We start from the raw sequence: 12,453 nt of genomic DNA, 5'->3' as shown, positions 1-12,453 counted from the left end.
TTGTGAAAATAACCATACTGTCCAAAGCAATCTACAGATTTAATTCAATTTCCATCAACATACCAACATCATTTTTGGTATTTAGAATGAGAAATAGCAATGCTTAAATTCATGTGAAACAAACAAACAAAAAAAGAGCTCAAATAGCAATCCCGAGAAAAATGAACAAATCTGGAGGCATCAGATTACCCAAGTTCAAATTATACTACAGGGCTATAGTAACCAAAACAGCATAGTACTGGTATAAAGGTAGATACATAGACCAATGGAACAGAACCCAGATATAAATCCAAATACCTGCAACCAACTGATCTTCAACAAACCAGACAAAATTATACACTGGGGAAACGACACTCTGTTCAATAAATGGTCTTAAGAAAGTTGGATAACCAAATGTAGAAGAATGAAACTGGACCCCTGTGTTTCACCATATACAGAAATTAACTGAAAATGGGTTAAAGGCTTAAATCTAAGACCTGAAACAACAAAAACATTCAAAAAAAAAAATGACTAGGAAAAACTCTCTGAACATTAGCCTAGGCAAAGAATTTATGACTAAGACTCCAAAAGCAAATGAAACAAAAACAAAAATAGATAAATGGGACTTAATGAAACTAAAAAGCTTCTGCATAGCAAAAGAAATAATCAACAGAGTAAACAGAAAACTTACTGAATTTGAGAAATTACTTACAAACTATGCATCTGACAAAGGATTAATTTCCAGAATCTATAAAAAAACTCATACAAATCAGCAAAAAAAAAAAAATTAAAAAGTTGGAAAATGACGTGAAGAGATACGTCTCAAAAGGTGATATATAAATGGCTAACAAACATGAAAAAATATTCATACTTCACTAATCATCAGGGAAATGCAAATTAAAATCAGAATGAGATATCACATTAGGCCAGCCAGAATGGCTATTATTAAAAAGTCAGCAATGGATGTCACAGATGTGGTGAAAAAGAAACACTTTCACACTGTTGGTGAGAATGTAAATTATAACAGTACAACCTCTATGGAAAACAGTATGGCAATTTCTCAAATAACAAATAGTAGATCTACCATTCAATCCAGCATTCTCACTACTGAGTAACTACTGAAAGGAAAAGAAGACATTATATCAAAAAGACACCTGTGTGTATATGTTTATTGCAGCTCAGTTCACAATTGCATTGTATATACACACATCATGGAATACCACTCAGCAATAAATAATTAAACAATATTTTTGGAGCAACTTGGATGGAACTGGAGGCTATTATCCTAAGTGAAGTAACTCAGGAATAGAAAACTAATACTGCCTATTCTCACTTATAAGTGGGATCTAAGCTATTTGTATGCAAGGGCATACAGAATGGTATAATAGACATTGGAGATCCAGAGGAGGGAGGGTGGAAGGGGGGTGAGAGATGAAAAATTACCCATTTGGTACAGTGAACACTGTTCAGGTGACCAGTGCACTAAGCCCAGACTTTACCAGTATACAATTCATCCATGTAACCAAAGAAACACTGGTACCCCTAAAGTTATTAAAAACATTTTTTAAAAAAAGTTTAAATTTTCAGAAATTTGGGCAATTTATAGATAATTATCCATGAACAGGTATCATCCATGAACATGATATATTTCTCCATTAATTTAGGTTTTCTTAGTTTGCTAAGTAATGGTCTGTTATTTTCTGTGTAGAAATCTTGTACATTTTTGTTGCATTTATTTATAAATATGTTTGGGTTTGATGCAATTGTAAATATTATTACCTACAAAAAAATTTGTTGTATTGGCATATTGTTGTTAGATATCAGTAAAATTAATTTTTATAGTGATGTGTTATAAATTTAATTATTGTATTTTTTTAATATTCTACAATAACATCTATAAGTTTGAATAGCATATTCATTTTTATTTCTTAAACTCTATTTTGTTTTCCCTTATTTTGCTATCAGTGTATTTCAGTTTAACGTTACATTGAGGTGATGATAATGAAAATCCTTTTTTTAAATTTCTAACTTCACTGGAAAAGGTTGAAATATTATATCATTAATCATTATGTATGTGTAGAGTTTTGATGTGCTTATAAGATGAAGAAAGTTTTTTTCTTTTTAATTTTCATAGTGTTTTTAATCATAGAATAGATTTTTGGTATTTTTCTGCATCTATCTAATAATCATAAGATGTGTGTTTATTGCACTATTTTTTTAAAAAAATGTTAAAACAATTTTTGGTTCTAAATAACCTTTTACTTGTAAAATTTGTATTTTTATATTTAAGTTGTGTCTTTTTATAAGCAGCAAACAGATTTTCTCTCTATTCTCAGATACTGATTTCTTAATTTGACCTTACCATACAATGTAATTTCTGATGCATTTGAACTTGTAAGTCATCTCATCGTTTGCTTTCTATTTCTTCCATTCTTATATTATTTTGCCTTTCCTTTTTGGCCTTCTAGTAAATTAATCATATTTGTGTTATTTTCACATTAACACACACCCCACTTGTTAATTCTACATTATTTTACTATTGTTTTATTGGTACCCTATATATTTCTATATATCCTTGTTATATTCTAATAATTATTTTTTTACTACTTACTGTAATCATGCAATAAATCAAAGAGCTACTTCTATTTACTTTTCCTCTCATTTTTGTGATATTGTTGCTGTATGTTTTATTCACATGTATAAATGGTTTAAGACATTATGACTAGATTAGGCTTTCTACATTAATTTAATTTATAATTTTATCCTTCATATTTCTGTTTCTATTTTTTTGCATCAACATGGGATATTTTTATTTGAACAAGAAAATTACACTTATGTTTTCAATTTCGAAGGAATCCTTTTTAGTATTTTATCTGAAAATGTGCTTATTTCTCTTTTTATTTGAAGAGATATTTTGCTGGGTTGGAATTCTATGTTGGCTTCTTGGATTTTTTTTTTTTTTGTAGTTTGATGACGTAATTTGATTGGCTTCTTCTCTCTTGGGCATTTATTATTTTGGCCCATAAGTAAACTACCATTCTTATTTTGCTTTTTGCTTTCCAGCTGCTTTAAAATATTGTGTTCATTTTTACATTTTGTCAGTTTTTATCTAATATTTTATGTGTATTTTATTTCACATTGTCTCACTTTCTAAAACTTTCAGAGTCTTGACATAATGTATGTCTTTTATCAGTTTTGGAAAGTTCCTATTATTGTTTCTTTACATATTTTTTTCTGTCTGTTCTCCTGTCTCCTTTGAGGACTCCAAATACACATAAAATACCTTTCAACAAACCTATATGTTTTATATACTCTTTTCTATGAACTTAATTGTGACTCCCTGCTTTATTTCATATGTTAAGGACCTAACCTCCAATGCAATGATACTTAAACACTTGGCCACTGGGAATTAAGTAGGTTTAAATGAGGTCATGAGGGTGGGGCTCTCATGATGGGATTAGTGCCTTTAAGAGAGAAGAACAGAGAGCTTGCTTCTTCTTTGCCATGGAGGACACAGAGAGAGCTGTCCTCAACATGGGAACACAGACCTCACCAGAATACCAAATTGGCCAGTACCTTGATCTTGGACTTCCAGCCTTCAGAATTGTAGGAAGTAAATATTTGTTATGTAAGCTACCCAGTCTATAGTATTTTGTTACAACAAACCAAGCTGACTAATATGCTATTTGTTCTCTCTTTCCTTTTGGTAAAAATTGTACTTCCTTCTATTCTCAGCGCTTTTGTATGAATATTTTCTTCTATTTTATGAACTCTTTTTTGTAATTATTTATTTTATATACAATTGTCCTTTGGTATCCACAGGGGATTGGTTTCAGGATCCTTCATGGAAACTCATCAGCAAATGCTCAACTCTCATATAAAATGGCATGGTATGTGCATATAACCTATGCATATCCTCCTGTTTACTTTAAATCATCTCTGTATTAAGTATAGTACCTAATACAATGTAAATTCTGTGTAAATAGTTTACACTGCAGTATTTTTATTTACATTTTTTGTTCTTGTATTTTTTGAATACTTTTGATTGAATTTATGGATGAGGAACCCATGAATACAGAGGAATGACTATATCTAAGGTATACATAATAATGTTTTGATATTTTAAAATGTAAGTACTGCTAGACATATTTCTTTACTTTCGGTTTTATTTATTAATTTTTTTAAGTTTTAAATATTGCTGATCTGGATCATGCGGAGAGGACATGGTCTGACCTGATATAATAGCCAATAATTTAAGGGTTGAGGCAGAGTCAGGCCTAGGGTTTACTTTAAAAAAATCCCAAATCATATTTATTTTTTTAGCTATCATGATCAGGGTCTTTAATTGTGTCTTCTTTCTTTTCCTGTATCTGGCATAACATTTACAAGAGATACGTAATGCTAATACAGTGAAAAATACCATAAAGATAGCAAAGATTAGGCATCCAAAAAAGTTATAGGTAGAGTCAGAGGGGAGTAAACAACCTGACCAGCCATGAAAACCACTGAATACATCATCGTATTTTTCAATCAGACTCACAATGTGTTTACTTTCCTTATCAAGGGTCATTTGAACCTTATGATAAATCTTATTTGAGGATTGTAGGACTGACACTAAATAAGAAACCAATAAATGTAATTTATCTTCTGACCAATTTATCTCCATAGGTATAACATCCTATGTTATAAATTAAATGCAAGGAATGCCTGGTGCTCAATGTCTAAATTGTCGTAGGACTTGTTAACAGTGGACAAATCAATTTTTCACACCACTTTTGTATTGCACCATATACTGGTTATTGGGAGAGAAAAGGTTTTGTCACAGGAGAAATCACATCATTCTACAGTGTTGTTTTGTTGTCCCACTCAACAGAAGCGGCCCTTCCCCTATACCAGATGCTATGTCCCATGGGGGTGGATATTAGAGGCCAAGTTTGGGAAAAATCAGGGTTCCAAGTGGTTTGAAGGCATAGCCATTCTCCTTTTCTGTTTTCACAATCTGAAAGGGAGATGGTGTACCATGTATTATTATCAGCTGAAATAGCCCACCTATGTCCTAGGAGTGGGTATTCTTGTATTGTTTACCGTAGCCCCAATTCCTGCCAGTTGGATGACAGAGTACCTTTGAGCCTCATTTAACTTCTGTGTCTGTGCTCTGAGAACACAATGTTGAAGGTCACGTTTAACATCCAAAAATCTCCATAAGTTTGAGGGACCATATATTTTCCACAGGAGTTTGGATTGTGCCTCAGTACTGAGGATTATAGGCCATTGCTTTGTAGCCACGTCAGATTCCATTTGTGATTAAATAGACATGAACCCCTTTTGGGGAAGAGTACATCCTTTTTCCCATCTTTGGTTTGGGAGCATGTTTTCATGGTTTCTCTGGTTTCTTCTATCCATTTGATGAGTGCTGCATTATCTTTTAAAGCAGCTTCCCATCCTTTTCCCTCTTCCTGGAATAGCATTTCTTCTATGTGGCCTATTTTTGATAGGAAATTTTTTTCTGAAGAATGTCTCTCTTTTTCAGTCATGATCTCAGATTGCTTCAATATGCCTAGCCCAGCTCCAACTCCTCCAGCGAGGTCATGCTTTAGTTTTTTGTGTGGCCAATTTTGGCGTATCCACTGGGAATACTGCTGCTATTGTACACTAATGGCATTTGCACAATTTGGATAAATAGAGTCAATCCAGAGCTGCTGGGTATCCCAAACAATTGTTAGATGAGGCGATGTTACCCCTAAATATACTCTTGTCTGGGCATTCCATAAGGCTTCCTAGAGGCATCCTGGTCTTAATGTGGAATTTATGCCGTCAGGGATGTCTGTCCACCAATTGACTCCCATAAATAATTCTTTAAGGGCGGTGTCAGTGTGCTTGGTGATGGATGGGGGTATCCAGCGCAAGCACAGGGCTGGTAATTATCTAGCAGGCCAAGCTATGGCAGTTTACATAGGAGGCAGCTAGATTTTTCCCATAGTAATCAGGCAATTGTCTCAACTAATCATCCCCAATATCTATTGCTATGCAATGTTCTACCTGGTTAAACCCCCTCAGTGATCATCCTGAAGCATTTTTAGGCAATATTCCTGCAGGACATCATATTTGGTTGTAGACCTATAATAGAGATACCCTAAAAAAGGGCACCTCAGGGAATCTTTAGAATGGTGCTGCTCCATGTAACAGTCTTCATTTTGTCCTGGTCTATATCATACCAAACGAAGTGTGCTCTGCCTACAGGAAGATTGCTGAGGTTTGCAGGGAACCAGGAGAAGTGTTCAGGTTTGAAAAGAGAAGGAGTGTTGGGTAAGCAGACAGAGGAGACTGTGGTAATGAGAAAGAACAAGTAAAACATTTTCCTGACTTTAGCAAGGGAATGTATAGCCATATCCATTTAGAAAGTTATACCAAGGGAGATTGCATAGATTCCAAACAGCTTCTTAGGGGTCTCAGTTAAAACATTCAGGGTTTTAGCAATATTCTTTAGCAAAAAAAGTAAAAATTAGAATTATTTTAGGGTTCATGAGTACTGGCCTGATCCGGCATCTCTGGAAGTATGTTGGCTTTTGTTTTAGTCCTAGAGACCAGCTGAGAATCCAGTGTTCTCTCGATTTGCAGGTGGTATCAGAGACTGGTTCAGAAGTCTAGGGGTGGTCAGGAATGTGGTAAGGCCATCATTTTAGGTGTGAAATGTGAATCCAAAAAGCGACTCCCTTTAACTTTAAAACACAAGAGTTGGTTAAAAGCACATGATAAGGTCCTTTCCAGTGGGCTGTACGGAATCCTTCAGTTGGTGTCTTTTCCAATATACAAAGTCAGCTGATTGCTGTAATCTGTGGTCTTTGGGGTCATCAAGCCCCTGGAGCTCACTGTGGAAAAATTCTGTTACCAGCTTTGTTTTATTTGTTAAAGTTTTGAGGAGCCCTCGAGAGTAGTGCAATATTTTCCCTTTGGATAAGGCTGGTTCATATAAGCCCTCATCCAGCCTCACAAGTCTCCCTGTTATGATTTCATAAGGTAATAAACAATGTTTTCCAAAAGTAGTGGATCTAAGATTAAGCAAGACCAGTGGGAGTAATTTTGTCCAAGAGTGGTTAAAAGCCTCTGTCAACTTAGCTAATTGAGTTTCTATTGTGCCATTTGTCCGTTCCACCAACCCAGAGGATTGGGGATGGTAGGCACAATGGAAATGTTCTATTATAGGCCAGGTTTTGCAAATGGATTGAACAAATTGTCCAGTAAAATAAGTCCCACAATCACTGTGCGGTTCAGAAGGAGTTACCCAAACTGGAATGATTCTAACAAAATTTTTCCCTACTGTTAAGGCAGTAGCTCTCCAACAAAGAAATGCTTCTACCAATAAGAAAACATACAAACTAAGACCAGAATGCAGTTGAAAATTTGAGATGGTGGCATCTGGATAAAATCCAACTGCCATACTTCAGAAGGTCCTATTGGCAAAGGAAAATGACCTTGGGAGCCACGTAAGAGCTTGTCAGGTTGTTTTGGGCATATAGTACATTGAGAGTATACATTTTGGGCTACCATGGGGGATGGTTTTCAAAAGTATTGTCTTCCTCATGATACCAGTTTTTTTCAGGGGCCCCATGAGTCATGTCATGAATAAACTGAAGGAAAGGCAATTGTGCACCTATTGGAACTGTCAGTTTTTTTAGGCTGTAGCCATAATTCCTTAAATGGGTCAAACATGCCTCCCTTCTGCTGACAGGTGTGTTTCTCTTGAGGGCTAGATGCTTGCTGATATTGAAAAAGAATGTTAGTGAGGGTATTTGGAGGATGAAAGATACATTCCTGTACAGAATAGGCTATATTTCCTAGAGCAGCATTCTTTGCTGCAGCATCAGCTAGATTATTTCTTTTTGCTTCTTTAGTGTTATCCTTTGAGTGCCCAGGAATTTTTATGATTGCAAGTTGCCTTGGCATCTGAATTGCTTCTAGTAACTCTGAGACTTGTTGCCCATTTTGTATGGGCTGTCCAGATGCAGTAAGAAAATCTTTATTTCCATGCCAAATCCATGGGCTACTCCGAAAGCATATCAACTATTGGTATATATATTTGCCACTTTTCCTTTAGCAAATTTGCAAGCCTTCTGGGCTGATTTGACTCCTTGGAGTTGGGCACTTTTGATTATTTCTGTTATAAAAATGATGATATATCCTGCCTGGTAATGCCCCTGGTTGTTCCTTAAATAAGAACCAACCATGAACCAAATTAATTCAGCATTCTTAATGGGAGTTTCCTGTAAATCTTCTTTAGGGGAGAGTAAGATATTAGTAGGTTCATTGCAATCATGTTTCTCTTCCTTTTGTTGTTTACCTGGAAGGGGGAGAAGGGTAGCAGTGCTAAGAGTGTTACAGTGCTTTGAAGTGATGCTGGGGGCAGAAAGCAGGAGTACCTCATAAGAGGTGAGGTGGCTAACAGAATAGTGTCAAGTGTGGTGAGCACTTAGAAGAGATCTCACTGAGTAAGGGGCATAGATGTTAGAGGGGACACTGGGACAAATTCTTTGACATTTTTGCATAAGGTGGCTGTAGCTAATGTAGCCCTCATACAAGGAGTGTGCCCCCCTGCAACTGGATCTGTTGACTGAAATAACAAATTGGTCTGTGATTGTCACCATATTTTTGAGTTGATAGTCCTAGAGCATTCCCATTTATTTAATGTATGAAAAGGAAAACCAGAAAACTGTAATTGGTTTGGCCTAGAGCAGGTGCTTGGGTGAGAGCCTGTTTTAGATCTTCTATGTGTTGTTTTTCCCCTCTTCCCTGTAGACTGGGTCCAGCTGGGTCTGTTTTAGTTTTTTTATATAGGGTTTGGGACATTAAGGAATAGTTTGGAATCCAACTCCTGAAATAGCCTGTTAACTCTAAGAATCCTCTTAATTGCCTTTTAGTTTTGGGCAGGGGAAAGATGATAACAGCAGAGATTCTCTCAGGGTTTATTAGTAGCCCCCTTTGGGAAAGCATATGTCCTAAACATTTAACTTGGAGGAGACAAAATTGTAATTTATCTTTCAATACTCTGTGTCTCTTAAAAGCAAGCTGTTTTAATAGGTGGACAGTATCTCCTCTGCATTTTGGTAGAGAGGATGAACACAACAATAAATCATCCACATACTGAATTAGAGTAGATTCTTTTGGAAATCCAATGTATTCTAAGTCTGCCTTTAGTGTTTGAGATAAATAAGTAGGACTTTCAGAGTAGCCCAGTGGTAAGACTGTCCATGTGTATTGGCAATTTTAGCAAGTAAAAGCAAAAATATACTGGCTATTTTTCTCCACAGGAATACTGAAAAATGCACTACATAAATCAGAAACAGAGAAGTGGCCGGCAGTGATAGGAATATTGGTCACTAAGGTGTGGGGGTTAGGAACAACAGGTGTCTAGGAATTATTATTTTATTTATAGCTTAGGTCCTGAACAAATCGCCAGTCTTTCCCATTTGGCTTTTTAACTGGGAGAATTGGATTATTGCAAGGGCTGGTGCAGGGTATTATGAGTTCTTTGTCTAAATAGTCCTGAATGATTGGTTTGATTCCTAGTAAGACTTCAGGTCTAATGGGGATATGGCCTTATATTTGGCAAAGGTTTGGATTTATTTGTGGTTATCTCTATAGAGACCGCTGATTTAATTCTCCCAATATCTGTGGAAGAGCTTGCCCATAGGGAGTCTGGTACCTTAGATAAGAAAGGCTCTAATTCTTCCTGTGCAGAATCTTGATTAACTTTCACAAGCATAATATTACATGTGGATTTTTGTAATCTTCTATGTCTCCCAATTTGAGAATTATTTCCCCTTTCTGTTAAAATGAGATGTGAGCATTATGAGTCTCTAGGAATTCCCATCCCAGCAGGTGTATGGGGGCACTATCTACTTTAAGAAAAACGTGATGCCCCACTAGTTATCCTAATTGAAATTGAAGTGGATTTGATTTAAAGGCTATAATAGGAGAGTTTGAAACCTCTACCATTTGGACTTTTTTTTACTCTGAGGGAGAGGATTCTTAAACAAGGTATATTTGAGGACTGACAGAGTAGCCCTGATGTCAACAGAGACTTTGGTATTTTCCCCATTTATGGATATTTCTACTTCTCCTAAAGCATTAGTTTTAAGTAGAGGGAAAACTCTCTCTATTCTCTTGGAGCATCCCTATTCTGGTTTTTGAGTTGTTCTGGTCCCTTTCTCTGGGGTCCTTTGCCCACTTTGTGCAAGCACCCATTTAAGTTTTTTATATAGTTTTTTATATGCTTTTTTTAAATGTTCTTTCTTTTTGGAATAGTGGCAAATTGCTTCCTCTTGGGGTCGCTTAGATCTCTGGGGACCATGGGACCCTTGCAAACTCCCAACTTTGTTGGGAACTAAGCTGTTTTAGTTGTAAACTAATAATTTTAGAGACTGTTTCCTTTTCTTTATTGATGATTGTTTGTGACAGTTGGTCAGCTGGGGTGACTAGGTGGCTAGTGGGCAAGGAAGCCCAAGCCACATTGTTCCTCTTTATTAGGCTTGCTAACTCCTTATCGCAACCTTGAATAAACCCAGAATTTAGTAATGTGTCACTTAAACCATACTCAAAGGTTTCAGGAGGCATTTCTGAAAACTGTTTGAATGTGTATTCAAACCTGATATAAAAGTCAGGCATGGTTTTGTTTGGGCATATTTTACATTGTTGAACCTTTGCCAAATCTATAACCTTGGGGAATATCTGTGGTACAATTTCACAGAGGTGATTGCAAACCTCTCTGCATTTCTCTCTTCCAGTTGAATCCAGTTGAATCTATTCTGTCAAAATCTTCTGAAGGCTGTTTCCAATCTGCTACTCTAAACCATTCTTTAGCTTTTTTTTGGAGGACCAGTAGTAACTCAATCAGTTGATATAGGGTAGAGAACCCTGAATTATAAATCTTAAGCATTAATTGGAATTCCTTAGAAAATCCAAAGGGTTCTTCATTTGGACTGGGGAATCCAGATACCAGGGCCTTTAACTCTGATTTGGTCCAGGAAGCATATATTCTATTAGGATCCCCTCTGCCTGTGGGTTTTACTCTAAAAGGAGCAACTGCTATATTATTTTCTCCAGCTATTTCTGGTCCCCTGTGGCTTGAGGCAAGGGAGTAGGGGAAAGAGGAAGAAAAATGGAGGAGCAGAAGGGGAGACAGTTTCTGTAGCCTTCCTGATTTCAGAAGTGGCTTCTACTAATTTATTTAATTCTGAGACAGTTCCAATTTTTTGTTTTACTTACTTCCTGGAGGGAGGGAAGCTTATCATTCCCTCTTTTTGATGATTCTAGATGTCAGCTGAAGTACGAGTCCCATTCATTTTCTTTGATTTGGGCACCTTATTTTTCTCATCTAGTGTGTGAAGAAACCAATATAGGGATATCAAAAGTTTCCCAATTTGGAAACCTTAGACCTAGGTAATATTTAGTAATATCTTTCCATTTACATAAATACTTGCAAGTAAAGGTGCCATAATTATTAAACAAACCCAGTGGGGGTGACTGTAGGGGGCCACTTTCTTGTCCTTTCTTCTCTTTTGGAGGGTTTATTTCCCATCTTTTTTTTTTATTAACTGACTTGTGGCCTAAGGATTTGTGTGGTGGATTGATATGTGCTGCTTTTAGGCCTGACTCCACAGTTTCTCACCACTGAGTCATTCCTACCCTCTTACATGTCTCAGTTTCTCTCTCAGAAGTCTGTCACCTCTGAGAGGGCTCAAAATGCAGGTGATCAGCTTTTACACACATTTTCCGGATAAGTCTTTTAAAATTAATATTTGTTGGGAAGTTTCCTATAGGGCCACTGCACTCGCAGAGGGGTATACCTACCAGACACTCCCATGAGGACCCTGGTCAGCCAGGGGACCCTTTCAGCTGGGAGGAGCAGAATGCATTTTCTATTAGGAGCTGAGGAACTCAGTCTCTCATTTACTTATGAAAAATAACAGTTCAGTTCCTCACGCAAAGTGTGCACAGACAAGCCAATTGAGATTGATTTTGAGAGAAAAGGCAATGAAGAAAGACCCTTTTGAATGCACCTCTGAAACTAAAATTAAGATTTTAACCAACTTCTTAGGAGAAAACAGAGAAAAAAAAAAAACAGCTCAGAATTAATTAAAGACCATCAATCAATACAGGAGGTCGGGGGCTCAGGAGGACTTACAAGTGTCACTGGAGGAGAAGCTTGAACTCAGTGAGGCTGAAGGGGTCCTGCTCATACCTTAGCTCTGGTTTTGGGCAACTCTTTTGGGATACTGAGTCTTCCCTGAGGCCCCACGTGTTTGGGTGCCAGATTATTGTTGATGAAAAGAGTCAAACTCTGTAAAATATTTGAGGGGATTTCTTCTGAGCCAAATATGAGTGACCGTGGCCCATGACATAGCTCTCAGGAGGTCCTGAGAACATGTGCTCAAAGTGATCTGGGTACAGCTTGGGTTTATATATTTATGGGAGACA

This window comes from Pongo abelii, chromosome 3 (assembly GCF_028885655.2).
Source record: "Pongo abelii isolate AG06213 chromosome 3, NHGRI_mPonAbe1-v2.0_pri, whole genome shotgun sequence".
NCBI lineage: Eukaryota > Metazoa > Chordata > Mammalia > Primates > Hominidae > Pongo > Pongo abelii.
This window is presented reverse-complemented; position numbering follows the sequence as displayed.